Genomic DNA, 15,310 nt, shown 5'->3' on the forward strand with positions numbered 1-15,310 from the left:
CACTTATTTTGCTCAATTATGGATATTCTCTTTGCACTACACAACATGAAATAAACAGAATGTCTCACTCAGCTTATTAGTTTTTCCATTCAAAAACCAACATCTTCTTTACTTTGAGAATAAAGGTTTTCACATTCGATACTCTCCTTGGTGAGTAATAGCTATTACCAGCAAGTTGAAAATGAGTTTTGTGGATTGATCAGTCTCTTGGGAGGAGAAATATTGTGGCATTGCCATTAGTTAGTTATTCCAGGACAGTATGGAAAGAAAACTGTGGTGCTTGGGTTGCAATCAAGAGCAGAAGACAGTTGCATCAATATCTCAGGACAAGTAGTCAGGAAAGAGGGTGTTCTGTACAGCCCACCCACCAAGGCATGCAGAAGAAACAAAAGAAAACAGGACACACAAACAAGCCAAGCACTCATGCCACATGCATTTCAAACACCTGGGTCTCAGGGAAGCTGGCTTTTCCATTATAATGATGAGATTGAAGAAATATTCTCAGGTTCTTATGACTTAGACACTATCATTTTGCCCTATGCTAGTAACATGGTTGAAACCTTTGAAAAACACAGGAAAGCCAACAACTGGCATTGTGATATCAGTAGAAGACAGACTGAACTTTTTCCATAGACAGAAGTAAAGAGGTCATAAGGGAATTAGAAATTTCTCACTAGTAGAAATCTAAATTGTATGGGAAGGCTACTCAAATTACCCAAATAGTATTTCTGGATAATCAAGCCAGGAAGCAAAAAATTATTCTACTTCATGTGAAAAATGTATGGAAATGAAAAGATAAACTGTGATGTGAAGGAATATAGAAAGGAAGTTATGGCAGAAGTTTACTGAACATGTTAGTTGGGAATTCTATCAAGGATATCTCTCAGGTTTAAGACTTTTAAAACGCAAACTTGTTTCAGCACAGTAACAGTTGTGTTGAAAGGATGTGAATGATTATACATAAAACATTTGCAGGTTTTACTTATCTCTTTAGAAGCGTATATTTCTAGGAGATAGATAGGAAAATAAGTTTTTTTTTTAATCCAGAGCAGTTTCAGAATGAAGTAACTTTGGTTAAACTGAAAACTCATTTCTGTTACATTATTGACTAACTCTTTAGATCATTATTACAACTCTTATTTTTAGAAATAAAAACTGAAAAAGTTTGTTTCTACATGTCATTTAAAAAATTATTGTAAAGGGATGAGCAGAGGGCTTACAGTTACGTAAGTGGGGTAATGAGTCCATTTCTTTTTGAACAGTTGCTTCCCCTCCCTCATTCTCTCCCAGTTTTTCCCTCTTTCCCCTTCCCCTACAAACTGTAGATTTCATTTCCAACATAGTTTCTAGTGTCACTGCTGAATTAGTGCACTTTTTTGTACTACCAGGTTTGTAGTTCCCCTTTACCTCCTCAAGAATTGAAACAAGAGTTTTTTTTTTATTATTCTATTTGGAAGTTTATTGTTATTTTCTGTTGTTTCCCCTTTTGTCACGGTTTTACTTTCTGGACCCTTTGTCTTGTATGTAAGTTCATCAGCAGATAATTTTCCTAAATGGTTTTTTTTTAAATAAAACAGCCTGGCTATCAAAAAATTGCAGGCTTAAGAACATCTGGTGATATTTCCTTTAAACCAAGGCCATTGTAATGTTTTCAAATCCTCGAAATAGAAAACAAGAACGTAATTAGGATTTGTGAACACATTAGACACACAAGTTGGAGGAAATCTTTTGCTCTGAAGAAGAGCCAGTAACTGTGAGGGAGAGGGGAATTCCAGGGAGGATGGTTTAAGGATAGAGTTACAGGGAAAGTCCGGTTAACATCTTGACATTTGATTTCTGAGGGCCTGAAACCTTCCGATATGGTCTCCCTGAGGTGAATATTTAGATTTAGAGAATGCAGAAGAAGTGATCTAGAGGGAGCAGTTAATACCTTATTTCTAGGAAACCTTTCTTCAGGTTAGCAATTTGAAAAGCAACTATGTTACAGTTCCAGGAGCTTTTGAAGGTTAGGTTTTGCTGTTGTCTGACTATTTTCAAAGACTGATAAACAGAGGCAGGGAAGGGTTCCAATCTTTAGTTGAGTGACATTTACTGAACTTCCTAATTATTACCTGGCAAGTTCATCTGGAGAGCTAGAGTGGGGATGAAGGACATCAAGAGGTTTTACGGGGAGTCAGATGGTGCCAGGGGGAGCCAGGTTCTCACAACGCTACCTGAGAGCTTCAAGATTCATGAATATGTGAAAGCAACTACTATGTGTGCTCCTGATTTCAGTTTAATTTTTTGCCAGTCCTGGGGCATGAACTCAGGGCCTAGGCACTGTCCTAGAGCATTCTCAAGGCAAGCACTCTACCACTTGAACCACAGGACCACTTCCAACCTTTTCTGTGTAATAGTTTCAAGGAATCAAACCCATGCTAGGCTAGCACTCTACTGCTAGGTCACACTCTTGGCTCTAATTTAAATTATTTTTTGGTGGGTCATAGGGCTTGCACTCGGCCTGGGCACTGCCCCTGAGCTCTTCAGCTCAAGGCTACCACCCTACACTTGAGCCTGCCCCACTTGGAGGTTAATTGGAGATGAGTCTCAGGTCCTTTTGTGCCCAGGCTGGCTTTGAACCTTGATCCTCAGATCTCAGCCTCCTGAGTAGCTAAGATTACAGACATGAGGCACAGTGTCTGGCTTCTAGTTTAAATTTTTATCCTAAATGATTTCATCTTAAATCTTATCCATTTTCTTGGGGGGGAAGTATTCATTTTCACTGAACAATGATGAAGCAAAAATACATTTATTCTTTAAAACTTTAGTCTTTACATTTATTCTTTAAAACTTTAGTCTTTACATTTATTCTTTAAAACTTTAGTCTTTACAGAAATTGGTGATATTTCCTAGTTTGTCTTTTAATACAAATGTGATCAGCACCTTCTTTATCAAAATCATCATTCTTTAGATGATTGTCTTAGTACTAAGAAAGGGGATAGTTATGCGGAACCTTCTCATTTTAAACTGTGGCTTAGAGAATCCTAGAAGTGGTTTCAGGAGGGAAAAGGAGGCCCACAGGAACCAAAGCAATGACTTTTCAATTGTGGCCCATCTCTGGGGTTTAAATCCGGAAGGGCTGGATGTGGCCACTCCTGAATCAGATCAGCCATTTCAAGATGCGAGGTGCACTGGTCTGTGTCTCTCATCTCTTGCTTAACACACAGGAGCATAAAGATTGAAAGTTTTTAGAAGAAACTCTTTTGGAGTTTTCAGAGGATAAGTATCTGATAAAATTGGAAGCAGAGTTATATATGTTATTTTTTTATTTTCAATAATTAAGTGACTAGTTCAGGAAGCTGAATAACTTCTATTGTGCATCAATCAGATGAATCAACAGTTTTTTTAACACTTTATTCCAAGGTGCATGGATATTAGGGCTATTGAGACTGTTCCTAGCTGAGCAATCTACAGTCAAGAAATACTGAACTCAAGACCTGGACAGTCAGTGCCAATTAGGGAAGATGGAGAGCAATCAGAAGCCAGGAAGGAGTTGGAACCAAAGGAGTCTTTTATTAGGTTACTCATGTTTTTTTTAATCAGCTTTCTGAGAAAAATTATTATGTTTTACTTATCAGAATTGATGCATGCAATCAGAGGTGACCCTTTAAAAATGAGTTGTAACTTACGTGAAACTATGAGAAGAGAAAGTAGATTTGGATCTGCATTTTTTCTTTCTATTTTTTCAGTAGTCTTTGAGGTCCAATAAGAAATCTGGCTTCTAGGAAGTCTTTTTGGAAAGCTTTCCTAATATTTCACAATCTTAGAATTCCTTCACTGCATGATCTATAGAACAGAGAAAATGCAGATCCCGGGATGTTTTTCTAAAGTTCTACAGAGCAGAGAATTACACACTACATGTCAGTAAAATAAGAAATACCATTGCAGCTCTGATTAAATATTGAAGAATAGTTTTGGGAAGTTTTATGACAGACTTTGGCAAGGCTAAAATGGCTGAGGCAAACTTCCCAATAGCTCTCTACAAAGAAGGACAAAGCAAGAGTACTTAGTAGAAAACAAAACCCCAAACACTAACAATTTAATATATGATGTCTTATGAGTTTGTCTCTAATAATTAAGAGCGATGATATCCAAATGTGCCAGCCCCAGAAACTAGAATAAAATGTGTTCCACTTGTCAATTAGGAATAAGAAATGAAGTCAGTCATGGTATGTGATCCATACAGAATGAAGATGATCCAGATTCTTTTCTTTGCTGTTTGCTGAGAAGCGCTTACAACAAAACTCAATATAAGAAAAATAAACATGTTGGGTCAGTAGTATTTGGCAGGGCAGCTGCATACATGCACACAAACATGAAACATACACCAAGAAACACACAGGGAAGAGTAGAGCGAGGGAGGCAGTGTCGGGTCAAGGAGTTCCAGGAAGCATCTAGTTCTCCATCGTCGTGGGGAAGGCATATGAGTGCAAGCTGTCTATTTACAAAGGCCTGGCCAGCAAGCTGATATTGATTTTAACCACCCCGTGGCTTGGTGAATTGGATTCTAGGTGTCCCGTACTCTTAAGAAATGGGAACGAACTGTTCTGGTGCGTGGCCCACTGGAAAGAGAAATATATCACAAGTTTTCATCTCCCACGTGATCTCTGTTGAGGAGCCTGGTCTTCAGTAAGCAAGGACTAAGGGCTCCGTAACTGTTTAGCTGATCAACAGGAGCTGAGTTCTGCTGCAAAGCTCAGAAGTGCACTGAAATATTGCCTCAATACATTCTCAAATCTTCAGCACTATAAGTGAAACTGAATTTCATAATCAGCTCCTTCCCATATTGAATTGGGAAGTCCATTCAAAGAATTAAAAGCAAGGCCAAGGATATCTCTTCACCTACTCTTGCAACAACAACAAAACAAAGGGCACCTGGGGAACATATTTTACTGTGTAGGAACATGTTTTGATGACAGGGAATGAAGACTTGCCTGAACACTTGCAAATGCTGCAGTTTAATTAGAAATCAACAATCTCAGATGTCAATATGCATCATCCGAGAGGCGGGACTTGTACATACATCAGATGTAACCATTAAAGGAGTTCCAGCTATCCAAGGTCATCACTTCTCCGACCCCACCATTACCTGGAACGCTGACTTCCTTGGAGGCTCCTCATCTTCCTTCTTTAATTCTTCCTCTTCTTCTTCTTCTTCTTCTTCACTATCCGTCTCAAACAAATAATAATCTCCACTCCTGACCACTATGTGAAACAAAATATTTACTTATTTCTTGGAAGGGACAGGAGACAATGGGGGCTTATTAATGAAATGCCCCTTCAAGATGTGCAAATGGTCACCCAAAACAAAACAAGGACCACAGTAAGAGACATTAGATGGGAGGAAGGTACAGGAGATGACAAGAGCCTGTCCAGGTTAGGGCTGCCTGGTATGGATCTGACTGAGTACATAGAGTATGTGGCTTTGTTTGGGCCAAATAAGAAGAATGGAATTATCCACTCTGGGTTTTTTCCCCCCTTGGTTGGAAGTTTTACCTGGCTGAATCTACTGAACTGAGCAACAACCAGTTTTGTTACCGAGATGGGAAACTAATTGATAATGATTATTTCATAATTCCATGATTTGGATCATTTAGACCAGGCCAGAGTGAATGGAAGACCAGACATCTGTTATAGGTAAGCCAACTGGGTTGACTCAGGACCCAGATCAGTGCCACCAACCTTCTACTTCACTTTACACTTTGTAGACCTGGCTTCTCCACATCACATGTAAGACAACATATATGACAAGACGCTTGAGAGAGTTAAAACAACAACAACATCAACGACAACAACACCACCACGAGGAGAAAATGACTAGGTAACATTTAAAATGAAAATGGAAACAATGACAACAACAGAAATACTACCACCGTGTCAGCTGCTCTACCTATAGCTAGGGGACCAACAGGGATGGCAGAAATGGTCCACAGAGAATTAGCTCTGTCAGGATCCTGGTCAACAAGCCATACCCTGGAGCCTAAGGGAATTCAAGAAAGAATTCTACTGACCGTAAGCTTTAAAGCACAGTGTGCACTGTCTCTGCCTAGCCTCATGCTTTCCCTACAAGAAAATGGTGCCTGTGTCGAGTTGGGAGCAGAGAGAGTGGGGATTGTCCAGAGATTTAAAGATTCAAAAACCCCAATCACAATCAGTTTGCTAGGGATTATGTTTACTAGAGAAAGGATTCCCAGTATGTACATTTCTTATGCTACAAGAACTGTACCACCACTACAGGAAAACATTCATATTTTCAAATCATATTTGGGTTTCCAAAGCTGAGGCATCCATCTTTTAGGTGAGAAAATGTGATAGTTGAATTAATCTTTTGGCCTTATGTCTCATAAGGTAATGGAAAACCTTGGCTTGTTTAAAATTAGTTGCTTGGCTGTCACTACACATGGTCAAAAGTCCAATGATTTTGCCCATGATTTCAGATGACTCAGAAGCCTCCATTTCATGAAGATACAGAGTGAATGAATTGGGCCTTATATCCTTGAACAGAAACACTGTAATTTGTTATTGTGATTCTGAAGAACAAACCAGGCCCAGAGTACTGGGTCCAGGCCTGAGGAAATAAATGCAATATAACATAAGGTAAGAATAAGCAAGAACAAATCAAAGTTGTAGCATTACATTTGACATAGAAGAAGACCATGAAAGTAATGCCTTCGTGTAAGCCAAGAGACTCACAGGAGAGTGACATGGACTACTGTCACATGGTCATTCAGGAGAAACAGATTATCATAGGATGGAACATTTTACCCTCATTATAGACATCGAAATCAATCCATAGCTAAGTGTATTCAATCATACCTTCTTCTGTAGCCTTTATGCATATCCATGAGCTCAAGTGATTTTCACCTCAAGTACTGGCTTTTACCATTAAAAATATAAACAATTTGTCATACAACCAAGTGCTATTAGCACACTAAGACAAAAAGGAAATGTTCTTTTAAAGGTCTCATGACTTTTATAAAATATCATTATAACAAAGCTTAAAAATAAAGAGAATGCTTTCTCATGTTACATCTGCTGGTAGTAAATGGAAAGCTCCTCCAGGTTTGTTAGTTCATATGGAGGGCCAGCTGCTCACCCAGGAACACACACACACACACACACACACACACACACACACACACACACACACACACACACGTATTGCATGGATGGAAATGTCATCACTGACTCCTTTAGTGGGGCATTAATTTTTAAATCTCACCACTTGCATCCTGAGAAACTTTGCCCTTTATTTCACATGATTAATGATAAAACAAGGCTTGTCATTAATTTAAGTAGTACAGAATTGATATGGGTATGGAAGGTATCATTGAATAGCAATAATGCAATCCCATGTGTGTACAAAGGTATGGAACTAGAGGCTTAGGTACCTGCAAACCATGCTAAAATCTTCACTACTGACCATGGCAACATGGTAACACCACTGACAGACTTATATTAATATTGCAACCATAATAGTCCTTAGTTTGAAAGCCCAACCCTGCCATTCAACAGATCAGAATAAGGGCTTTAAAAAAATTCTTCCAGATCTAAAGGTGAGTTCTGGAACCCATTAAAGACCATAAAAAGTAGAATATGTTTTTCTTTCTTGTGTTCTTCTCAAGCTTGTAAAAGAAAATGTAGTTTGCAGAGAAAATTTAACAGCACAGCTCAGAATGATTCCAAACCATGAATTACACACATTTCTGCATTATTGCACCATCAAGTACTGTAACAAGGCACATTTAGTTTCAATACCAGTCTTCATGAATTTGATATAATGAGGGTGAAATGAGTCATAAAATCTAACATTAATAACCTTCACAGGAAATTCTTTAAACTATTATCAACTTGTAAGGTGATTACCAAAGACCATATCCAATTTCTTTGAAAATACAATGTTTAGATGCAAAAAGGAGGGACAACCAAAGTGATTTACCTCAGCTGAAAAGACAAAGCGTTCAATAGGACATGGTTTTGAAATGGATAGGTCTCACTAAGTAGCAGAGGTATTTTAAAAACAGAAAAGTAAGCACAGTTTACTTGTGACTTGACAGGAACAGGCAGTTCTCTCAGTCTGTTACCATAATGGTAGCTGACTATTGTGCCAATAAACAGTAAATGGAAAAATTACACTTGTTTTCAACTTGTTAGTCTTTTGACCTGGGCAGAAAATTAAATAAAACTCTTTAGAACTCACTTTTCATCATAATGTTAAAATTCAATATTGAGGATTAAATTTTACTCTATCTAGATATACTAAGCCATATTTCAAATATTTTTTTCATTATCCTACTTGCTGATTGTGGAAAATGACTACTGGGAGAAGAGAGGTCCAAACCAGATCTAGGTGATACCAAAATTAGGTAAGGGAAAGATTAGCACTGATTTGATTTTCTACTAATAGGGTCTTTCCCACCGCTGCATGAGGTCATGCGCTTTGGTGACATTCCTTGTCTGATGAGACTAGCTAGCCACAATTACAGAGATGTGGCATATGATAAAAAAAAGACTGAAGACATGGCAAATAATTTTTAAAATAATGATTATTCAATATTCTAATATAGTTAAGGAGGGTTTACATTAATTTGGGTCATTCCATTACAAAGCCCTGGCCAACAGTGCCGATTTCTATGCTAAGCAGAACGAATATACCCAGTGAACTCTGTAGTTCATAGTTCATTTTTACAATCAGAAAGGAAATTCACTATATTCTATGTGGCTATCTGGTTATGATTTTCTGTTTTTTGTTGTGAATTGATCAATTCTGAGTGGCAGGTGGTTGTGAGGCTGTGCCACATGCTGGCTGTGTGGTGCAGTTTTATAGCCATTTTGAGACTGGACAGGAGGTGAAGTGAGAAGGTAAATGCTTTCATTGCGAGTCATCCCTCAACTCTATACTTAGTATACTGCCAAAACATAGAATACCAATAAAAATATAAGCTTTTGGAATGAGGGAACAGAAGACTCATGACATCTATATCCAGTTTTTTTTTACTGGATTTCTAATCTCAGAATTTAATAAAGGCTTTTAATACATGAGAATTTTTACTTAAAATTCTTAATTTTTATTGTAATGTATAGAGGGGTTATAGTTATATTCACCTGATAGTAGGTGCATTACTTCTCACGCATTGATACCCCTTCTCATGTTTTTGTCCCCATATGTCTAGTTTCTTAAAGAAAGGGTTACAGACTCTTTGAATGTAGTGATAAGTTTTCAATCAGTACTAGCGGAGCACAAACTCATTGTGATGATGATTGTGTGTGTGTGTGTGTGTGTGTGTGTGTGTGTGTGCGCGCGCGCGCGCGCGTGTGCTCTGGTCTTGGAACTTGAGCCCAGGGCCTGGATACTGTCCATAAGCTTCTATTGCTCAATGTTAGCATTTGATTACTTGAGCGAGAGCTCTACTTCCAGATTTTTTTTGTGGAGGAAGTTTATTGGAGCTAAGAATCTCATGGACGTTCCTGCCCAGGCTGGCTTTGAACCATGATCCTCAGATTTCAGCCTTCTGACTTGCTAGGATTACAGGCATGGGTAAGTGGCACTTGGCTGCAAACTCATTCTTAGTTATTAAACAGATACCAGAAGAACTCTGGACCTCCAAATTAGAGAGAATTATAATCATTTCTTTGCTTTCCGAGCCTATAAATTGCACTCAAGAGTCTGTAAGCCTAAATGTTGAGCTTTCTTCAGCCAACTGTATTAGGTGGTTATTATTTTCTTATCTATTCGTATATTATCTCTAGAAGAATAGATCTATAGAGCCTATAGACCCATCGATGCTGCAATTTTCCTACACTCTTAATTCCCTGTCAAGTCACAAGGGTTAAACCATGCATAGGACACACAGGTCATGGGGAGAGCCTGAATTCTGGTCAAGGATATAAGGGTAGAGTCAGTGAGATTGGAAGAGTATTGAGAAACCTACTGGAAGCATGGTCAACCCAAGGCCGCCACCACTGCTTTTTTTTGCCCTTGGCTTTCTGTTTGTCTGCTTCTCCTAAAATAAAATATGTCCAAACATTAATTCTTATAAAGTGAGCAAACAAAATTTGAAACCACGTTTTAATAACTCAATTGTCAAATCTAGGTCAGTTGCGAAAGTACATCAGAGGTCAGGAAAAGAACTATATATACTAAGGCTGAAAAGTGTATGTGTATTTTCACAAATTATTTTACTGGCAAATGGTTCAGTAAAATAATTTATTAAAATGCATACATTGTAATGGCCAGAAAGTTCATGGTGATTATTTTAAGGCATGGTTGAAACAAGGTGATGAACAGATGCTATATATTGGAAATATATCATGCATTATTGTTTGATTCCCTTCAAACAGATAAACATGCAAGTTTTGATAAGATTAAAAAACTCATAAATCTTAAAGCTTGAGCTGAATAGACTAAATATCTAATTAGATGTAATAGATTATATTGCTATAAATATATACTTCATGACAGCTCTCACTGGAACAGGTAATAATTGATACTTTAGTTATCAATACTCAGGTGCCACATAGAATATGCATGCATATTTAATTTACATAAAATTTATAGAAACCAATGGCAGCCTAGCTGGAATAGCTCCCCTCAATAAACACATTTCGCAAAACCATGCCAACTTCTTTAGCAGCATGTCTCTTATAAGATAAAGCTAAGGCTACTTGTAATATTATTCATTCATGACAGAGAAATGAAACAAATAGAAAGACCCCATCCACAGTGGGAAAGTAAAACTTGCAAAGTTAAAAATAAAATACATTGGTAAAATTGGCAAAAAGAAAAGTGCCTCAATATCATGCTTCTTGACCACATCAAGGTAATTGAACAGGAAGAAAATATCTCCACGTACTTTCATCATCTTCTTCAGAGAGTTTTTGGATGTCCTGGCCTTCCCCTGACTCCTGGGTTAAGCTCAGCATCCTCTCCTTACCCTTTTTGTACTTCTGTTGCCTGGTCTTGATGCGATCCATTCTATAAAATAAAGCGAAATTAGTAGTGCTGGGAACACATGCAGGTATTTTAGGGCCAATGGACATAAATAAATAAAATCACAAACAATGTAGTCAACTTCAAGAATTGTGATGAGATTCATTATTAATAAGCAATGTGTGTTGTGTGTAATGCATATAACCATATATTGTATATTATATAATATATAGTATACAATAGATACTATATACTGTATAGTATTATATAATATATATTACATATTAACTACCTACATATTACACATATACAATATATAGTATATACATTATATATATTACATGTAATTCATGTGGCTACTTCATGCTTCACAGATGCTAGACTCAGGATGACCCATAAAGGTTAAGGTTTAGCATAGAATTTTTTTGGCCAGTCCTGGGGTCTGAACTCAGGGCCTGAGCACTATTCTTGAGCTTTCTCAAGGCTAGTGCTGTGCCGCTTGAGCAGCAGCACTACTTCTAGCTTTTTCTGTGTATGTGGTACTGAGGAAGGGAACCCTGGGCTTCATGTAAGCACTCTACCACTAGGCCACGCTCCTGGCCTGGCCTGTGTATTCACCCTTTGTATCACAGCCAGTGTGAACATACCATATCAGGAAGGACAAGTTATTTATTTCTCAAGTTTTGAATTTTTAAACAAGTGGAAAAATTCATCAGGATGCATTACTTCTATTATGAGAAGTGAGAAACACCACCTAAATGTGGGTTGAAATTTGTTATAACAACTGTTGCACCATAATGCATTCGCATTATTTTTTGGCGCATTACTTGCACCTTTGTGAAAAGAATCATGCTATGGAATGATTTAATTTATACAAGGATATATCTTTGGTTATGAGAAGGAAAGTGAGATATGAGTTCAGCATGATATGGAGCTATTCTTGTAAACTAAAAGAACATTCCTGCTGAGCTGATTATTGAGCACTTCCATTTTCTTGGCCATCCACTTCTGTAGCCACCAACTTTCAGACCTGCCCCCAAACAAATAAGTGGTACCACTCTTTAGAAGTTCCATTCATTATTGAAAATTTTATCCGGAGAACATTCTTTTCAACAGAATTCTTGACTCTCCTGAAAGGGTCAGACTATCTATCCTTTGAGCTGTCCAGAAGGGTACAGTGGGAAGAGTGTTTGCATCAAATTCAGGGAAAGATGAGTCTCACTTCTAGAAACTTCTCTAGTTAGCATGGACTCTTAAATGGGCCAATATCAGGTTGCCCATCGGTTATGATTTCAACAGATGCTTCCAAAGCTGACCCCACTTCACTTTCTCAATTCACAGCTGCAATGAACACTGCAGTGCTTGGCACTGGGGAAGACCCTGATTCATTCATTAGCTAGTTAATCTTTTTTTTGTTTTTAATTCAGAAAAGTAGAACTATGAGACCTAATTTATGAGACTTTAAATGGCCTGTTCAGGGATCTTAAGTTAAACAACTGTAACAGGTCTTTTTCAAGGTGTTCGCTTTTCCATCTTGGAGCGAGCCATATTTCTGTTCCTTTACAGCCTAGCAGGTATCAGTGATTTTCTCTGACAGAGGAGTGAGTATATGGAACATTGACACAAGTAGATTTTTCATGGATTTGAAAAACCTGAGACTCAGCTGATAGTTGTACATAATGGAAAAGTGAAGAATGAGAGCGAATCAAGACGTCCTTACTGTCTCTTCAGCTGATCCATAGACTTTTTCTCTTCCTCAATTCTTGCTTTCACAGCTTTCACGATTGTGGCCTGAAAGAGTTCAGCCCTTCTATAAAGGGAGACAGAAGACAAAACGAGTTAGTATTCCTGCCTTTTCTATTTTACTCTGAAAATGATCACTTATGGGTTAGAAGGCCTGGCTTCCCATTGTTGTTGGCTGACTGAAGTTTCCTGGCTGGAGGTTACCAACCCCCTTCTAGAAGCCTTTTCCTGGTAGATAAACAAGAAAATGTTCCTGGGAGCAAGTGAGCTGCTCACTAGTCTGGGAGATCAGTGAAGAGAAAATAGTATTTTCCAAAGAGCAGTCAGTCTCTTTGAAGGCATGCCAGAAACCATGCCTAAGCATTATACACTTGACCTTGTAAGAGTGGTACCACAAGTAGGATTGCTGGGTCAGATGATTGTTCTATTTTGAGCTTTTTGAGGAACCTCCATACTGTTCTCCATAAAGCTGACATTAATTTACATTCCCACCAACTGTACATAAGGATCCACTTCTCACTCTATCCTTATCACTATATATAACATATATATATATATAATTATTTTTTTAATCTCTAAACTAGTGCTAATTTTTTTGTAGCGATTCCATGGTTTTTATGATTCTTCTTGTAAACTTAATTTTATTGTCAGGGTGATGTACAAAGGGGTTACAGTTACATACGTAAGTTAGTGAGTACACTTCTTCTCAAACACTATTTTTTCTCTTATGTTTTGCTCCCATTTTCCCTCCCCAACAATAAAATTATTCACAATATATACTTTTACATAGATTATATATAAATTGTTAATTTGAATTATATATATGTTTATATTGTGGTGTCCATTCTAATGAGGTAAAGTGAAATAACTCTGGTTTGATTTGCATTTTGTTGATTATCAGTGATGGTTAGTATTTCTTTATATACTTGTTGGATAACGTTTTTCCTTTCCTTTTCTCCCTCCCTCCCTCCCTCCTTCTTTTTCTATTCCTCCCTTGCCTCTTTTCTCTCTCCCTTGCTCCCTCCCTTTCCTTTCTCCTTCCCTCCCACCTGCCCTCTCTACTTTTCTCCCTTCCAAACTAAGGTTTTGTGCATGTACTCTAAGTTACACCACAGCCACCATTTGTATATTTTCATTTGAGAAATTCCTGTTACTGCTGGAGGCCAGCATGGACTGCTTCCCGTGAGGAGTGTGTATATAGGGACTCAATTATACTTATGTACCACTTACACATGTCCTAAGTTTTGATAAAGTGTCACATTGTACTACCATGTCTATCTGAGATCCCCAAAGTCTTATTTGTAATTTTTTTTTGCCCTGATTTTCCTAGAAGAAGTTTCTTAATTTCCCGTGGGCTTTCCCAACAAGTTAAAACAGAAAAATATAGGGAAGCATTCCTTTTTGTATGTTTCCTAAGAAAATCAACCATGGAATCCCATCGTGCCCGACCAACCTGGAGGCCAGGATCTGAGAGGCTTTGATGTCTGCTACAACGTGCAGGAAATAGTAGCTCATGAAGACTCGCCTCTGCAGCAGAAGGAAGGCAAAGCAGATGCTGTCCCAGATAATCCCCGCCTCTCCACTGGGCAACTTACAGGACGAGTCCTCGTTAGCTGTGGGAGTGCAGCAGGGGCAATACAGAAATTAACTCCACTCCCACCGCTACTGTGGAAATCTGTGCTTTCCACAGTCCTACGAGTCACGCAGGCACAAGAGCAGCACTCTGCTATCTGGTCTCCCCACGAGCATTTGAGCTCCAATGTCCACATGGACTCATAAGGTGACCCCATCGTGAGCTTTTGACCCTGAGGCACAAGGAAGCCCCCGGAACATTTCTTTCTTCAGGAATCTCCAAAAAGGTTCATGGAAAAATAATGTCCTAATGATAGAGGAAATGCACTGACACAAAAGACAATATCTATTCTAGGACAGAGTTCTCTACCCAACCTGACACTGAGTACAGGATGGGGTGATTGAAGGAGGGATGGCAGGTAGCACATTTTGTCAGGTGGATGGCTTGTGTGCAGTCTGATTCAGCCTGACTGGACACCATTGTTCAGAAGAACGTCATGTTGGCATGCACATGAGCATCTGCACACCACAACAGACCATGTGTGATGTATCCTGGGTGTTCGGTGCAAGAAGCAGATGGCAGAAAGAAGTCAACTCCAGGAACCTCTGGGGGTCCTTCCAATGATTTTTCTAAATATGAAGAAGCTCCCTGAGATTCAACAGGAAAGAAGGCCTGGAAGTCTGACTTACTTTGAGGGCCCAAGATATTTCTCGATTTTTACCTCTACACCTCTTTCATCTATATTTGTATGTATGTATGCATGTATATATGTATGAATGTATGCATATATGTATGTATGTGCTATGTACTTACCATCTACCTGTTCTTGAGTCATGAGTCACATCTCCAGCCCATTTGTTTGTTTTTGAGATTAAGTTCTTGCTCACTTCCAATTCTCCATTCTCCTGTCTCTGCCTCTTAAGTAGCTGGGATTTGTAGGCATTTTCCAACATGTCTGTTTTCAAAGTTCTAACTGGAACAACTGTAATTTTGGATAGACATCTGGAATGCTTACTAACCACATC

The 15,310-nt window shown here is 38.4% G+C and overlaps 1 pseudogene; it reads right to left on the minus strand.

Annotated features, from left to right (window-relative positions):
• LOC150040010 (piezo-type mechanosensitive ion channel component 2-like) overlaps positions 1-15,310 on the minus strand; it is an 87,848-nt pseudogene that overhangs the window by 38,624 nt on the left and 33,914 nt on the right.

Source organism: Megascapheus bottae, unplaced genomic scaffold, assembly GCF_031878675.1.
Source record: "Megascapheus bottae isolate mThoBot1 unplaced genomic scaffold, mThoBot2.hap1 HAP1_SCAFFOLD_309, whole genome shotgun sequence".
Taxonomy (NCBI): domain Eukaryota; kingdom Metazoa; phylum Chordata; class Mammalia; order Rodentia; family Geomyidae; genus Megascapheus; species Megascapheus bottae.